Here is a 17,978-nt window from a genome sequence, read left to right as displayed (position 1 = left end):
GTCCTGCCTGGGTGTGAACGCGCAGGGCAGACACGGACTGCTGACTCCCAGGAATTTTCGAGCCACACTCCAGCTACCTGGCGCAGCTAAAATTTAACGTGGAGGCCGTGGTCGCAAGTACGGAGATAGGGGCTGCGGCAACGTTGCTAGTCGGTATTCTCTCTAAGAGAGGAATAGACGCAACGGCAAAGCAACTCATGAAGTTGATTAAACTGGGGCAACCATGGGGTCACTTTGCGGATACCCCGCTACTGTTTTCCGTCTCGGAATGGCAAGAGTTAGGAGAGACTATGTGGGAAAGGACAATAACGGTGGAGGACAAGGAGGAAAAGGAGTTAAAAGCCATCCGCGAGCTCTGGCGAACAGTATTACAGACCTTAAAAGCCATAAAAGCTGAATGAGAGGTGGCGTGTGCTGCAGCTCAGATGCTAGCTCCGGAGCCCGGGAAAGATCACGTGCCTAAGCCTGGGACAGCAGCACGGGTTTTCGGGCTACCTGCCGTTAGAGGGATGACTGGGATCACTTGTAACACAATTGCCGAGATTCGAGCGAGTGCAGAGTGCAGTTCCAGTCTGGGCGCAGAGGGGGTTGGCCCACCGGAAGTTGCTGCCAGTGACATCAACTCAAAATGCGAGTCAGACGCGGTAGTACGACCACCCCCAGGGAACGGGGAGGAGTCGGGCGCGGAATTGCGGCTGCCTTTCGGAAGAGGGGAGGAATGGCTACCTTTCGGAAGAGGGGAGGAGCGGCTACTACCACCCCCAGAGGGGGAGGGAGAAGGGGCGCGGCTTACAAAATCGGCCCCTCCTGGGGCGCGGCCTGCAACATCGGCCCCTCTTCTCTATCCACCCCTGCCGTCTTCCAGCGAGGCGTCTCCACTCCTGACGCCCTCTGATGGCGGCCAGAACTAATTGCAAAAAAAAAAAAAAAAACACCAAAAACAAAAACCCCCCAAAAAACCACCATGCGATCTGTTGCAGTCAGTTTTGCAGCATCTTCAAGACAAGAGCTCGCAGTTCCAGCATATGTCAATCGTTACCAACCCCCCCACCGGGAAAATGAGGCTTCCTCTCCGAGATGTTTAGCTGGGCCTCTGGCACGGATCACACCTACCCGCTGGAGCAGTGCTATAAGAGATGCCATCTTAGATGGACAGTGGAACGTTGCCACCACTATCAGAGGTACACAAGCCTTAGCCGGTACTGTGCAACAGGTTAATGGATGACAATCATAAGCACAGGTGTTTGGCCGGAGGAGTGGCCACTAAGTTACCACGTGAAGAAAGCCGTGAGCAAGGGCTGGGTCTAACAGACCCTGAGCAGGAATCAGGTCTGTTCCCCCCACCCCCCGGCTCGCTGGAGAATGGGACAGTCACTGAGAAAAGGAGCGAAGGCTCCATTAAAGAACTTTTTACAGTGAAGTTTGAAAGAACAAAGTCTTGCAGTTTAAAATACCTGAGGAAATCATTACTTGGAAATCAGTGCATACAGCTTTAAATGCTCTAAAACTTACAGAGACTATCTCAGAAGCAGCTGCTACTCCTACACTGTTATCTCAAAAGCAAGGACAGAGCAGCAGTCTGTTGAAATTTAACCCTACATACGACAAAATTCCTACCGAACATGAGTAATGCGGGAAGTAAATCTGCCAGAACAAGGCGATCCTTTGAATCCAGAGAAATGGGAAGTGGGGTGTAAAAATCCGGCATCCCGAAAGTGCACGACAGGGTCTCTCGACAGAAACTGGCGTACCCGACCTGAGATCAAAACGAGGTGAATTCCAACATAAAACTGCACAGTCCCTCAGACGCTGTACAGCCGCCGCGCCAGCAGTCACCGCATCGAACGGGTCAGCAAACCTTACACCTGGTGGGGCACATGGCTCCCCCCAGGCAACCGGTGGCACGGTTCCCCCCCCACCCCCCCACCCTTTTCCCCCCCCCCCCCCTTCCCTCGATCCCAGCGTGCCGGCCCGTCCCGGTCAGCCCAGAAGCAACGCGGCCAGAACCATCTTTCTGACATGCAAGGACTTGGTTACAAAAAATGTATACAATTCAATTACTGCAGTAGAATTCCTTCTGAACAAACAGCTGGACTTTATTATCTTTCCAAGGTTCAGACGGTCTACCTACATGATGTTATTCACTCTGCTGAAAGGTGAAAATATTGACTTTACAGCTGAAGAGTTGTCCCCTCTATTTACTTTGTCAAAAGGGACTCAGATTTATTATTTTCCTGAAGGACAATGCCAAAAGCAAAAACTGTTTTACAAAAGATTTCAGCTAGAATTCCAATTGCCTTTGCCTTCAGAATTAATGTCGAATTGCCAACAAATTTGTATATCATTTATGAAAGTTTTGTTTTACAGCCTTACCCTCTTTTCGATCAGTGGTGTGTTAACACGCAGAAGTTGAAGACTCTGGAATGAATCTTTTTGTCTCATACGCCCATGAAAACATTGACTTCAAAGGTACACATCATAGTGTCCTTAATAGCACAAGGTTGGAATCACTGTCAGCAAGTTGATACTATTTGCCTGCTGCTGGCTAAAGATGACTTTGTGGTATTAAACAGTGAATCCTTATCACTGCAAGCCGCTCTAGCTGATTATTTAAATAACATACGTTATACCCTTCCACAACATAAGCAGTTACATTCCCTCTCTCAAATTTCATTGCAGCCAAAAAACCGATGTGTTTCTGTTCCTATTAAAGGAGCACGAACAGTGTTTCAGAAACAAACAAATTCATCCGATTAGTAATCATCTATTTTAGTCGTTGAAGGATCCACACAAATTGTTAAGCTATCAGCGGCCTTGCACGTCTTTGAATTGTTTTCGACTGAACCACTCAATGTTGTCGCAGATTCTGCATATGTTGTGAATATTGTTTAACGCATTGCAGATGCAATGATAAGAGAAGTCAATAACAATTTTTTTTTCCTTGCTATTGAAATTAGAAAATCATGTACGTGTATATTTTATAATGCATATATAGTTACATACTACTCTACTAAAACCAATAACTGAAGAAAAAGTTGTAGCAGATCAATTGACAATGGCAGCAGTACTGCCACACAGTTTCAAGCAAGCCCGATTATCTCATGACTTCTTTCATCAAAATGCCTCTTCCTTGCATAAACAATTTGCTTTGCCCCAGGGGCAAGCCACAACAAATGTTCATGCATGCCCTGACTGTCAATGTATTACACCCGTACCATCGTGTGCAGGAGGGAACCCTCATGGTTTATGAGCTGATGAGTTGTGGCAAAGTGATGTTACACGTATATCAACATTTGGTCGACTGCACTGTGTACATGTTAATGTGGATACTTTCTCAGGATTTCTGGTAGCCACGGCACATACGGGAGAAAAGGAACGTTTCACGGACAATTTCTGTTTTCCTACAGGACTGGAGTATACAACATGTTACAGGTATACAACATTCTTCTACTGCACAAGCCATTGTCGAAAGTGTCCACGGGACCCTCAAAGCTATGCTAAATAAACAAAAAAGGGGGAATCCCATGGGCAGTGTTACCCCACAGGAACAGTTAATGTACTTAATTTTTAAAATCGTTCTGATGATCAATTATTTACAACAGCAGCTGACCGTCAATTCGGGATGGTCCCTCCATTTGTGGTTCGACCAAAAGTATGGTATAAAGAATTTGGGGAATCACAATGGACAAGTCCTATAGAACTAATAATGTGGGGAAGAGGGTATGCGCGTGTTCTTCTTTCAACAGGCCCTCGATGGTTACCAGCAAAATATGTGAAGCCATATCATGAGCTGAAAGAACGTAACACAGAATCCGATGCCAGAGGTGACCACGCTCACTCTCAGGGAGCAACCTCTGACATGGAAGCAGAAGAGATCCACTCTGGATGATCCTATTACACAGGGAACACTGAAAAAATTACAGCAAACGCAAGTACTCTGATGACTGCAGTGGGTGCACCACCCACACCAATTAATACATTCCTTGCATATTTGGCAATTATCTCCCACAACAGCTTTTGTATAACGAAGCAATCTTGGAGGACACGGTATACGTGATTTTAGAACTGCGTCTGCACAAGAGCAAAGGTCAACTAGCAGACACCGTGAGGAAAAGTATAAACCTTCACCTGAGGGCTCCCGACGACTGCCCAGAGGTGCCAATATGCATGTGCAAAAGACATTAATATATAAATATATTAAAAAAAAAAAAAAGGGGGGAGAAATGGAGAATGATAAGTACTTTGCAGAAATGTAATGATTATGTATGTTAACATGGCATAAATATCTAGTAAGAGTGTCTTTTCGGTACACACATTTGAGTAGAGCTATTCCCTCTGCGTTCAGTACTGCAGTAAAGAATGCCTGCTTTCTAGAACTCCAACATTAAGTTTTAGGAAGTTAATTATTTTGCTGCTTTCTAGTAATAGATTTTGGGTACCCAGGTAGGACGCTGCTCTTGAACTTCAATGGTCCGAGGGATTGCAGGACCTCCAGCCGGCACCGAGGGATTCTCGGGGAGAACCTCTGATCACTGGACCAAAAAGTTATGAGCAGGAACCATTAATAAGGCAAAGGCATTCTTCCAGTATTGTTTCTTGTTGCCTATTTGTTAGTCATAGTAAAAGCTTCACAGCATTGAGCTATATCCCTGACGAGAAAGGAAAGCGTCCTTTCTAATCCTGAATTGAAAAGAGAGTACTCTTCCTGAAACTGAAGCTTGGGAATTTGTCTGGTAAATGTTGAATATTATTGTAAGTCCTGTCTTTGCAGTATTTGGATTTATGCTGAAAACTTGGTGTGCCTGTGTGTGTGTGTGTGTGGTCGCGACCATGAACGTGTGATTTTATGTTACAGTGCTTGTATTTCTGTGTTCTGATGGATTTATTGGGTTTCTGTGTGTCCTGGGTTTGGCCAGAACAGGGTTAATTTTCACCGGACTCCAGGAAGGGGCACAGCCGGGGGGTGGGGGCTGACCCCACCTGGCCAAACAGAGCCCGGTATTCCATACCATGTGACGTCACGCGGGGTTCCGGTGGGGGGGGGCGGCGCGGCGCGGCGGGAAGGCACTCGCGGCTTGGGCGGGCGCAGCGCCGGTCCGGTTTCGGGAGAGCGGCTGTTGTACGGTTCGTGGTTGTGTTTTCTCCTTATTTGTATCGTTGTTGTTCCTGTTTTCCCTCTGTTTGCTGTTCTGTTAAACTGCCCTTATCCCGACCCACCAGTTTCTTCCTCTTTCTTTCCATTCTCCTCCGCACGCCGGCGGGGGGAGGGGCGGCCGCGTGGCGCTTTTGTTGCCGGCGGCAGCCGAAACCAAAACATTTAAATTGGCGCCCAAGCGCGGGGCAGGGATAACGGCAGGGCTGAGCAGCGGGTGTTAAAACTGTTTTCTTACGTTTTGTTAAATTTTGTCATACGCATTTTTCTGTGTTAAATAGTCGCCGGTAAAAATGTTTCTGTCTTTGATCAGATGCCTGTGGTTTTTGAATCCTTATTTGCAGTATGTATTCAATGCCGTGCTGTTCATCATCGCTGGGAAAAAGATCAGGATGATAATTTTGCTCTACTGTACGATATCGACTTATGATATGATAACATCACTGTGCATGAAATTAGGCTTGTATTTGCATGCGGCTCTGCGGTCATTTCCGTACCTCGGATCCTATGTCTTAGAATTTGTGAATAATCAAACCCAGTCTGTGGGGAAAACCGAAGGGGATACCTTCCCCCACTCTTTCGCCCCCCCTCTCTCCTTCAGGCCAGTTCTAACGGCTTTTGATAATTTCGAGTACCCGTGGGATGCTCAGGGCAGCACTCTCCTTTTGTTCTGCCTGCTGAACGGGGTCTGGGTTTTGTTTAGGGTTAAGCAAGTCGTTAAGAACATCCTGCAGAGACCTGCCCCGGGGCTGGATAGCTGTGAGTGGCTGGGTGTGTGGGACAGCATGGGCAGATGTCTAGAGCTGTGGGCACCTGCGGTGTGTTTTAAACTCACCCCTGAACAAATACACAATCCGGACAATCTGGTAAAATATCTGAAAAAAGTGTGCTGCCACCCTGGGAACTCCAGAGAGACACAGATCACCACAATGTGCTGGGGTCTGGCCCATGCCTACCGAGCCCTGTTCAACACTGTTCAGTGCCTTAAGAGGGAAAGGGGGGGAAATGAAGCGGCAGGCACTGCAGCTGGCGCTGCCCCCCCAGCCGGCCCTGCAGCCCCTCCAGCCCAGCAGGCAGTCCCAGCCCCCCCGACCGGCACCACCGCTGCTGCAGCCACAGCTGCAGGGTCTGCCTCGGTTTCCCCAGCGGGCACGGCAGCTGCTCCAGCCCCAGCTCCAGCCACAGGCACAGTGACTGAGCCCAATGACCAACCTGTGCCAGTAGCAGTCGCCCCTGTAAAACTAAAGAAAGACGCAAAGAGAGCAGATCGCTCCGGGAGGGATGACGATGAGCCAGGGTCATCACGGGAGATAGAGACAGAGATCATCACCCGGTCCCTGTCCCTGGGCGAGCTGCAGGACATGCGGAAAGATTTCAGCCGCCACCCTGGCGAGCACATTGCCACCTGGCTGCTGCGGTGCTGGGATAACGGGGCCAGCAGCTTGGAATTAGAGGGCAAGGAAGCCAAGCAGCTGGGATCCCTGGCCAGGGATGGGGGCATTGACAAGGCCATTGGGAAAAAGGAACAAGTCCTCAGCCTCTGGAGGAGACTTCTGTCAGGCGTGAGGGAGAGGTACCCCTTCAGTGACGATTTTGTATGCTATCCTGGCAAGTGGACCAATATGGAAAGGGGTATTCAGTACTTGAGGGAATTAGCTGTGCGGGAGCTGGTTTACTGTGACACAGACGATGAGCAGGTACCCACAGACCCAGATGAAGTCCAGTGCTCACAATCCATGTGGAGGAAGTTTGTGCGGAGCGCACCCTCCTCGCATGCCAACTCACTGGCAGTTGTAAACTGGAAAGGTAAAGACGCACCAACAGTGGATGAGGTGGCTCTCAGACTCCGCCAATATGAGGAAAGTCTCTCTTCCTCCCTTGTCTCAGCTGTGAATAAATTGTCCCGGCAGTTCCAGCAATTCAAAGAGGATATGTCCTACTCCCCACCTGTGCGGGCCCGCATCTCAGCTATTAGGGGCAAGCGTTTCTCTGCTCAGGAGAGGGAATACAGAGGCTATACACCCCGGGGCACCCTGTGGTTCTACTTGCGTGACCACGGAGAGGACATGAGGAAGTGGGATGGAAAACCCACCTCAAGTCTAGAGGCCCGAGTACGTGAGTTGCGAGGTAAAACAATCACCAAAGGGGACTCTGTTAGGAAAAATGCCGCTCCAGTTTCCAAAAGCCAGCTCTCCAGACCAGGTAGACAGTTTGACCTTGATTCCGATCCTCTGGAGGGGACCTCCAAGTCATTTTTACAGCAGGTGAGCAGCAATTTCTCTGACGAGGATTAGAGGGGCCCTGCCTCCAGCCAGGTGGAGGAAAGGGACAACCGTGTCTATTGGACGGTGTGGATTCGGTGGCCTGGCACGTCAGATCCACAAGAGTATAAAGCTCTAGTGGACACTGGTGCACAGTGTACTTTAATGCCATCAGAGTTCAAAGGGTCAGAGCCCATTTGCATTTCGGGAGTGACAGGGGGGTCCCAAGAGCTGAGTCTACTGGAGGCTGAAGTGAGCCTCACTGGGCAGGACTGGCCAGAAGGCAAAGATTTTGGAGCATCGCCAGAGGAGGAGGTGACACGTGCTGAAGAGGCCCCACTGTATAACCAGCTGCCAGAAGATAAGAAACAGTATGCCCTGTTCACGGATGGGTCCTGTCGCATTGTGGGGAAGCAGCGGAGGTGGAAGGCTGCTGTATGGAGCCCTACACGACAAGTCGCAGAAACTGCCGAGGGAGAAGGTGAGTCCAGCCAGTTTGCAGAGGTGAAAGCCATCCAGCTGGCTTTAGACATTGCCAGTCGAGAGAAGTGGCCAGTGCTCTATCTTTACACCGACTCTTGGATGGTGGCCAATGCCTTGTGGGGGTGGCTGCAGCAATGGAAGAAGAACAACTGGCAGCGCAGAGGCAAACCTATCTGGGCTGCCCCATTGTGGCAAGATATTGCTGCCCGGCTAGAGCAGTTGGCTGTAGAAGTCCGTCACGTGGACGCCCACGTCCCTAAGAGTCGGGCCACTGAGGAACATCAAAACAACCACCAGGTAGATCAGGCTGCTAAGATTGAAGTGGCTCAGGTGGATCTGGACTGGCAACATAAGGGTGAACTCTTTATAGCTCGGTGGGCCCATGACACCTCGGGCCACCAAGGAAAAGACGCGACATACAGATGGGCTCGTGACCGAGGGGTGGACTTGACCATGGACACTATTGCACAGGTTATCCATGAATGTGAGACATGCGCTGCAATCAAGCAAGCCAGGCGGGTAAAGCCTCAGTGGTATGGAGGACGATGGCTAAAATATAAATATGGGGAGGCTTGGCAGATTGACTACATCACACTGCCACAAACCCGCCAAGGCAAGCGCTATGTGCTCACAATGGTGGAGGCCACCACCGGATGGCTGGAAACCTACCCTGTGCCCCATGCCACCGCCCGGAATACCATCCTGGGCCTGGAAAAACAAGTCCTGTGGCGACATGGCACTCCCGAAAGAATTGAGTCGGACAACGGGACTCATTTTCGCAACAGCCTCATAGACACCTGGGCCAAAGAACACGGTATTGAGTGGGTGTATCACATCCCCTACCATGCACCAGCCTCCGGAAAGATCGAACGTTACAATGGGCTGCTAAAAACCACTTTGAGGGCAATGGGGCGGTGGGACTTTCAAAAATTGGGATACCCATTTAGCAAAGGCCACCTGGTTGGTTAACACCAGAGGGTCCACTAACCGGGCTGGTCCTGCCCAGTCAAAACCTCAGCGCCCAGTAGAAGGTGATAAAGTCCCTGTAGTGCACATGCGGAACATGTTAGGGAAGACGGTTTGGGTTAGTCCTGCCTCAGGCAAAGGCAAGCCCGTCCGCGGGATTGCTTTTGCTCAAGGACCTGGGTGTACCTGGTGGGTAATGCGGAAGGATGGGGAAGTCCGATGTGTACCTCATGGGGATTTAATTTTGGGCGAGAATAGTCCATAAATAAATTGTATAAAGTTAGTTGTTAAATAACCCTGTCACTGTCTGTTATCACTGTTATAATTGTTATATTTTGTACCAGTAGTAGCATAGTAAGAATCGTCCAGATTAAAGAAGGATGGACTTTTTCGATGAAAACCTAGCAGAGCACAGCGATGATGGAACTGGACCTGGTTTTCAACAACTGGCATCCAGCAACTTCATCAAGATCAACATCTCCTGCAGACTGTGGGCACGGGCCGCACCAGATACATCAGCCGTGAGCTCCGGACGCAGCAAGTGACCGCCCATCACCACACATCACCTCCCCTGCCACGGAAGACCATAACGACAGATGGAGCCTGAAGTCATGGATTAAATGAACTCAATGGACACTTTAGAGTGATGATCCATAGACTAAAGGAATGATATCTGGAGACAGGAGAAGTGGTGGTGATCAACTGGACAATGGGGGACCTGGGCATGACATAGATGGTATGGAATAAGGGGTGGATAATGTCCTGGGTTTGGCCAGGACAGGGTTAAATTTCACGGGACTCCAGGAAGGGGCACAGCCGGGGGGTGGGGGCTGACCCCACCTGGCCAAACAGAGCCCGGTATTCCATACCATGTGACGTCACGCGGGGTTCCGGTGGGGGGGGGCGGCGCGGCGCGGCGGGAAGGCACTCGCGGCTTGGGCGGGCGCAGCGCCGGTCCGGTTTCGGGAGAGCGGCTGTTGTACGGTTCGTGGTTGTGTTTTCTCCTTATTTGTATCGTTGTTGTTCCTGTTTTCCCTCTGTTTGCTGTTCTGTTAAACTGCCCTTATCCCGACCCACCAGTTTCTTCCTCTTTCTTTCCATTCTCCTCCGCACGCCGGCGGGGGGAGGGGCGGCCGCGTGGCGCTTTTGTTGCCGGCGGCAGCCGAAACCAAAACACTGTGATCTAACGGATTTGTCTGGAATAAGTAACTGTTTTGTGTCTTTTGGTTTGGTAAGTTCTGCAGGTATTGACTATTTCTGGTTTTTGACTTTAGATTGTTGTATTTGGGCTCTGATTTATCAAAACTTCGGAAGCATTTGCTGCAGCAGGGAATAGATGTGGTGATGTTTGCAGCTTTATGCTTTTATGTACATTAATTTTAGCCTATATAGTTAATGAGTCATAGTTCTAGATACATTGATCTTAACCTAGGTGATTAATATGGATAGCCAATAATAAATGTTATGGATGTTTGTATATGTGATAAGTATACCTATAACCCAAGTGCAAATTCACTGAGCTCATATTATTGATACACTGCTATTTCGATGTCTAACGCGATGAGATGCATCCCCTCCCATTGACAATAATGATATGTTGTGGTCAAGCGGTACTTTAGTCCCACCATCCACACCGGAAGAAAATTGGATACAAGTAAATCCAGCAAGAAAATTGAATACAAGTAAATCAATCTACACCCATATGCTAGGTAACAGATTTACCATCAGTATGTATCATTCTCAAGTTAATTTAATCTTTCTTTATATCCAGCAGGTTGTGGTATGCACTTCACATCTCTATGTCTTCAATTAGCATTTGTGTTCTTATATCTGTTAGTATTGTAGTTTGTGTGGGCCTCTGAAAAACTGGTAGCAAGCTGAAGACCAAAATTATGTCAGCTCTCATCATCATCAACAACCTCATCAACTATACCTGGCTTGCTCAAAAAAACAAAAAGGGGGAATTGTGGAGTCCTGGCTGGACGAGAGGGGACATAATTTGGTGCTGTTGAGCAACCCAGGCTTGGTAATGGAGATAGACCTTGAATGTAGTGAACACGGAACACTGCTACAGAAGTAGAGTGGCAAACACTGAACACTGGGCAGAGAAGCAAGCCAGTGTTACCACAAAAGTCTTGCAATCCCTGCTAGAAGATCAGAGTAGTCTACGACATGCGGTATTGCAAAATAGAGCCGCAATTGAATTTTTACTGCTGGCCCAGGGACATGGCTGTGAAGATTCTGAAGGCATGTGCTGTATGAACTTGTCCGATCATACTAAGTCCATCCACAAGCAATTACAATGGCTCGAACAGCACGCCAATCAAATACAACAAAACCAGGGATTTTTTGATGGATTGCTCATCTCTCTCTTTGGTAATCTGCCCGCTTGGCTTAACAGTTTAATTGTAGAAATTTTGCGCATATGTATCGTGTTACTTGCTGTTGGAATTATAATATGTTTTTGCTTTAGCTGTCTTAAAAGGGTGCTCTCCAAGATGATGAAGCAAACCTGGCTTGCTCAAAAACAAGAAGGGGTGTGGGCCTCAGCAGGGCCCCCAGCGCGGTGCAATTGATAAAGAAGGATGTGCTGGAACTTGTGGGCCATAAACCCTGGGAAGAAGGGAGATAGTGCCCAGCCATCCTGAAGGAGGAAGCAGGGCCTTAGATAAGATAAGAAAAGAATGTGTCTGCATGGCCTTAGTTTAGATAAGCTTAGGAAAAGAATGTGTCTGTATTAGCAACTGTGTTAACCAATCAATAGGTGCCTAGTTTGAAACTTAACCAATCAGTTTAAAACACGCTGCCTTTTGATCTGTATAAATGTATGTGTGTAAGAACAATAAAACGATCATCCCGCTTGCATCAAGCAGGTGTCCCGTCTCTCAATCGCGGCAAATTGGTGACCCCGACGTGATTCGGAGAAAAACCACCTATCTGCGTGGCATGCTGTGAGTCCCACAGGACGTTGAATGAGCTGCTGAAAGGAAGCAGGAGCCGGCTTAAACAATCCCTCCGGAGCTGAGAGGTGAGCTGTGGGAAACATGGGAAGTCAGGCATCTTCCCCAGAGAGAGACGTATACGAGCTTATGAAAGCTCTCCTTAAAAGACATGGAAAGAATATTTCTGGGCATGATCTCAAACTGATACTTAAATGGGTACAGGTGAAGATGCCCACTGTAACTGCGTCTACTATCTTTACGCGGGAACTTTGGGACGATGTGGGGGTGAAACTATGGCACGCAGCAACGACAGGGAACGCCGAAGCCCACTGTATGCTCCCCTGGTGGAGAAGTGTTTTTGAGACTTTAAAAGCGCAAGAGAAAAATCATAAAGACAAAGCAGGGGAGGAGGATAACTCTCCCACGGCGCCTCCGGTGCTGCCGGAGAACAAACCTTTAAGAGTGTGTGCTGCAGGATACCCCCCAGGGGGGGATCCTTTTGACCCGGGTCCGGTGGATCCTGAAAAAGAACCGGATCTCTAACCCCCTAACCCGCGCGATGTGTGGGCTAATCTAAAACGCCAAGCCTTGAAGGAGGGGGAGTTAGAAATCACTATCAGGGTCGGGGGGCTCAGTGGGAGGCTTTATCTTTCTCGGTAATTAAGGAACTGCGTCGTACTGTTACTGAGCACGGGCTTTCGTCTCCGTATTTTGCAAGTTTGCTGTCTTCTGTTTTTGACACTTATGTTATGACTCCGCATGATTTAAAATCTTTAGCGCAACTGTTACTGACTCCGACACAGTACTCCCTGTGGGAGTCACACTGGAGGGGGGGACTCCAGGCACTTCTCACGACTTACGTGGGTCATGGCAATGCAGCTATAGCTGCGCTGACTATAGAACACCTTACTGGCACGGGTCAGTATTCTGATCCAGTGGCTCAAGCCCGGGATATCCCACGGGAAGCTCTTGAGGCGACTCGTGAAGAAGCTAAAAAAGCCCTTTTTAAGGTCCCTGACTCACAAAAACCGCAAAAAACCTTCACTACGATTACCCAGGAACCCCAGGAACCTTATATGCAGTTTATTGACAGGCTGAAGCAAGCCCTGGAGCGTCAGATAGTCAATACGGAAGTGCGGGAGATTTTGTTGTTAAAATTGGCTGTAGAAAATGCTAATGTGGATTGTAAAAATTTACTGAAATCTCTCCCAAATCCAAACCCCACACTGGTGGAGATGGTAGAGGCTTTTAATAGAATTGGCACTATGGATCATAAATTTGAAGCCATGGCTGCTGCTTTCGCGGCCATGCACAGCTCTGGGGGGCCCGGGAATTGTTATGGTTGCGGCAAACCAGGTCATTTGAAAAAGAACTGTTTGGCTACCAATGCTGGTACCAGGCCCCAGGCCCCTGGGGTCTTCCCTAGATGCTGAAAAGGGCGTCATTATGCTAATCAATGTCGGTCTAAGTATGATTTCCAGGGTCAACCGATACAGGGAAACCAATCGCGGAGCGCGGGGCAGCGACGCGCGCAGACACAAGTACCGCAGCCGACGTTTCAACCCCTACGGAGGGAACCAGCAGTGTCTCAAGTCTCCACCCAACAGCAGCTGGTAGCGCCGGATTGGACCTGGCAACCTCTCACACAGTAACGTTGCTCGATTCCTCGGTTCACTTATTGTTAACAAATGTTTCGGGGCCCCTACCCCCAAAAACCCAAGCGCTTTTGTTAGGAAGATCATCTACCACCTTGTCAGGACTTTTTGTACTACCAGAGGTTATTGATTCTGACAGTAATGATGAAATTAAAATCATGGCATGGACCCCGTTTCCTCCCTGCATGGTGCCAGAAGGCAGCCGTATAGCACAATTGATATTGATTCCCACAGCGACGGACTCCCCAGTTCCTAACCAGCCTCAACAAAGGCAGGGTGGGTTTGGATCTACGGGGAACCCACAAATTCTATGGGTACAGTCTATTTCCCCAAAACGACCTGTGTACCAATGTACCCTTTTTCGTGGGGGGCAGCAAGTAATATTAAATGGGATTATTGATACTGGAGCTGATGTCACAGTAATATCCCAGGCCAAGTGGCCTCCACAATGGCCTCTGGCTAATGTTTCCCAGACATTAGCTGGAATTGGGGGAACTGGTAAAAGCCACCAAAGCGTAGAATTAATCCAAATCCAAGGTCCGGAAGGGCATACAGCTTCTGTTAAGCCTTTTGTGTTGCCTGTTCCTATGGTCCTGTGGGGGCGCGACGTACTGTCTCAGTGGGGAATGTCCATTCGGACCCATTTTTAGATGGGGCCATTGAAGTGCGCGACACCCTGAAATTAACTTGGAAAACCGAAGACCCTATTTGGGTAGATCAATGGCCCCTCCCTCTGGAAAAGCTTCGCGCCCTCCAGGAATTAGTCACGGAGCAGTTCACAAAAGGGCACATCGTGCCCTCCACTAGCCCTTGGAATTCACCTGTCTTTTTCATCAAAAAACAAACTGGCAAGTGGTGCTTACTCCATGACCTTAGAAAAATTAATGACGCTATGGAAGATATGGGAGCCCTTCAACCAGGACTCCCGTCCCCTACTATGATCCCTCGAGATTGGCACTTGACTGTTATTGACCTCAAAGACTGCTTTTTTAATATCCCACTGCATCCAGACGATGCTCCTAAATTTGCCTTTTCAGTTCCAAGCGTCAACATGCAAGCCCCGTTGCAAAGATACCAGTGGGCTGTGCTGCCACAGGGAATGAAGAATAGTCCTACGATTTGTCAGTGGTATGTAGCTAAAGTACTCACCCCTGTTAGAACCACAATGCCTAGTGTCTTATTGTATCACTATATGGATGACATCCTGGTGGCTGCACAACTCCATGAGGTCATGGAGGAAGCTGTAGCCCTTGTCATGGCTGCCATTAACTCGGCAGGCCTCTGTATTGCGCCGGAAAAAATTCAAAAAATATCTCCATGGAAATACTTAGGTTGGCGCATCAGGGCCCAGACTATAATTCCCCAACCTCTGCAGATACAGACAGACATACAAAATTTACATGATGCACAAAAATTGTTGGGAACAATCAATTGGGTTCGACCACTGTTGGGGATTTCTAATGCAGATTTAAGTCCTTTATTTAGACTGCTAAAAGGGGACACTGACTTACGCTCCCCCCGCAGTCTTGACCCTGAAGCCACTACCTCCCTGCAAAAGGTTGCTACAGCAATTAGTCTCCGACAAGCACATCGATGGGCTCCCGAGCTACCTTTTTTTCTGATTATTTTGAACCCCGCTCGACAACCTCATGCGCTAATATTTCAGTGGGATTCTCAGAAATCAGACCCACTGCTGATTATTGAATGGATTTTCTTCCCCAATCAGTCCACAAAGTCTATTTCAACACAGCACGAGATGTTTGCATCTTTAATCATTAGAGCCCGGCAACGTTTACTGACACTATCAGGAATGGACTTTGCCTGCATCTGTTTGCCTGTGGCAAGTACTTATTTACAGTGGCTCCACCAACAATCCGACGCCTTCAGTATAGCGATAGCTGGCTATACAGGCCAACTTACCTCTCACCCGCCATCTCATAAGCTACTCAATGCTGACTTCATCTTCTGTCCAGGCCAAAAAGAAGCGACCAACCCTTGCAGGCCCTCACCGTGTTTACGGACGGCTCTGGAAAGTCGCATAAATCGGTCATCTTATGGTGAGATGACCAGCGTGGACAATGGGACTCGGATATAGAGACTGTGCCTGGTTCTCCTCAGATAGTAGAGCTGACCGCAGTTGTTCGAGTCTTTCGAAAGTGGTCCACACCGCTTAACATAGTTACTGACTCAGCTTATGCTGCAGGAATTGTTGAACGGGCTGAAGCATCTGTGTTACGTGATGTCTCACATTCTGAATTGTTTGCTTTATTGCAGGAACTTATTTTCCTCCTGGACTCGCGCCCTCATCCCTATTTTGTCATGCACGTCAGGGCACATACTGTTTTACCTGGTTTTATTGCAGAAGGGAATCGACGAGCTGATATACTTACGTTACCAGTGCAAGTATTACCGGATCACGTAGCACAGGCTAAACTCAGCCATTCTTTCTTTCACCAGAATGCTGGAGGTCTTAAACGACAATTCGGCCTCACTACTCAGCAAGCAACTAATATTATCGCCGTGTGTCCTGACTGTCAAAAACACTCCTTTCCGTCGGTAGCGGGAGGGGTTAATCCTAGGGGACTGCAGAGCTTACAACTGTGGCAAACTGATGTAACCCACTTTTCAGAATTTGGTCATCTAAAATGTATTCACTCTTCCATTGATACCTTTTCTGGTGCCTTATTTGCCTCCTGCCACACAGGAGAAAAGACACGTGATGTTCAAAAACATTTAATGCGTGCCTTTGCTACTTTAGGTATACCCTCTCAGATCAAGACGGACAACAGCCCTGCCTACGTGTCCGCCGCAACAAAAGCTTTTTTTAACTCCTGGGGGATTACTCACTTTACTGGCATTCCTCACTCCCCTACAGGCCAATCCTTAATTGAACGCTCTCATCAATCTCTGAAACGCTTGTTACAACAACAAAAAGGGGGAGTAGGGACTGCTACCCCTGAGGAGCGTCTACAGAAAGCCTTATATGTTTTTAATTTTTTTAAATTGTTCTCTGTTAGACAGCAACCCTCTGATAGTTCGTCATTTTAATACAAACGCTTCGTTTGAAGCAACAATCAAGGCTCCAGTATTGATTCGAGATCCCGAAACAGGTAAGATCATGGGGCCTTACCCCCTTATCACGTGGGGCAGAGGTTATGCTTGTGTTTCCACAGAAAGAGGCCCCCGATGGATTCCAGCGAAAAGCGTGTGGCCTTTCCGCGAATCGTTGCCACAACCATCTGAGGACGAATCGGATCGCACCCGGGACCAACCTTCAGAGCAGCAAGTTGGTGAACCTCCTCCAGAGGACCGGGACAATCAGGACGGCTGAATCATAAAAATAGAAGGACTGTATGAACCAGCATATAGAAACACCAGTCACGAGAGTTTCGTGTCTTTTCTGTAACACTTGCGAACCGTGGGTTTTGTGTAAATGCTATACTTGTGGGCAGGAATGGTGGCGTCGGGTGACACTCGCCAGACGTTGGTGTGATGCTTGCTTAGAAAGGGAAATTGATGTGGCTAGACTTCTACTCGTTACCGGGCACAAACAATCGGGCAGCAACCGATATTTTTATAACTGTGCTGGGTGGGCCAAATCTAGTACTAAAAAGAGCAGAGGATATATCATTTTCTAACTTAGAGTGTAGTAGAACTAACCTAGTGCCTGCTATATGGGCTGTCTTAAAAAAGGACTGGAATCGAACGAAAGAACGATGCAAAAAACGGTTTGCTTGGAAGGTGAAAAAGGGCAGAAAACTGCTCTGAAAATAATACTTCTAATTATGGTTATGATAGGGGAGGCATCTAACTATTCATTTTTGCCTGCATTGCCCAAAGTTAACGTATGGGTGACACTAGCGAATCTTACGGGACAGGATACCTTGTGCCTCGCTACAGCTTCTCCTAACAACCCTTTTTCTACCTGTCTTGTGGGCTTGCCATTAAACGACTGGCCGATTCCCAGGGATCTTCAGCGTATCTTCCCATCTAAAAACGTGTCTCGAAATGTAACAGACTGTTGGGACATGTGGACCCCCCAGCTTCCACTTGCTACTCTGGAGCCACAAGAAATTGAGCTGTTAGGGTCTGTAAAGATGGACTTTTGTGTCAAGTTTAACTACACGGGAAAGAATCAATCTAAGGCATGGGATGTTTCGCCTGCTCACCCTATCTTCAAAAATAACACTGTCTAGTGCAATTATACAGCAACGAATTTGTCTAAGTCTACTAATGCTCCCCTCTTGTTGCCTCCAGGGATATTTTTTATTTGTGGAGACAGAGCATGGCCCGGTATCCCCTCGCATATAAAAGGAGGTCCGTGTAGTCTTGGGCGCTTGTCAGTATTGACCCCTAACACATCTATGATTTTGCAATACCGCCTCTCCCATAGGGCAAAACGTAGTGTTCATGCCTACACCCCTGAGTGTGATGATAATGTAGAATTCTGGTCCTTTAGTCAGCGTTTTGCCGCCTCTCTCTTTTTACCTGGAAAAGCATTGGCAACATTAGATAAGCT

This window comes from Opisthocomus hoazin, chromosome W (assembly GCF_030867145.1).
Source record: "Opisthocomus hoazin isolate bOpiHoa1 chromosome W, bOpiHoa1.hap1, whole genome shotgun sequence".
Classification (NCBI taxonomy): Eukaryota; Metazoa; Chordata; class Aves; order Opisthocomiformes; family Opisthocomidae; genus Opisthocomus; species Opisthocomus hoazin.
Note: the sequence above shows the minus strand (reverse complement) of the source record.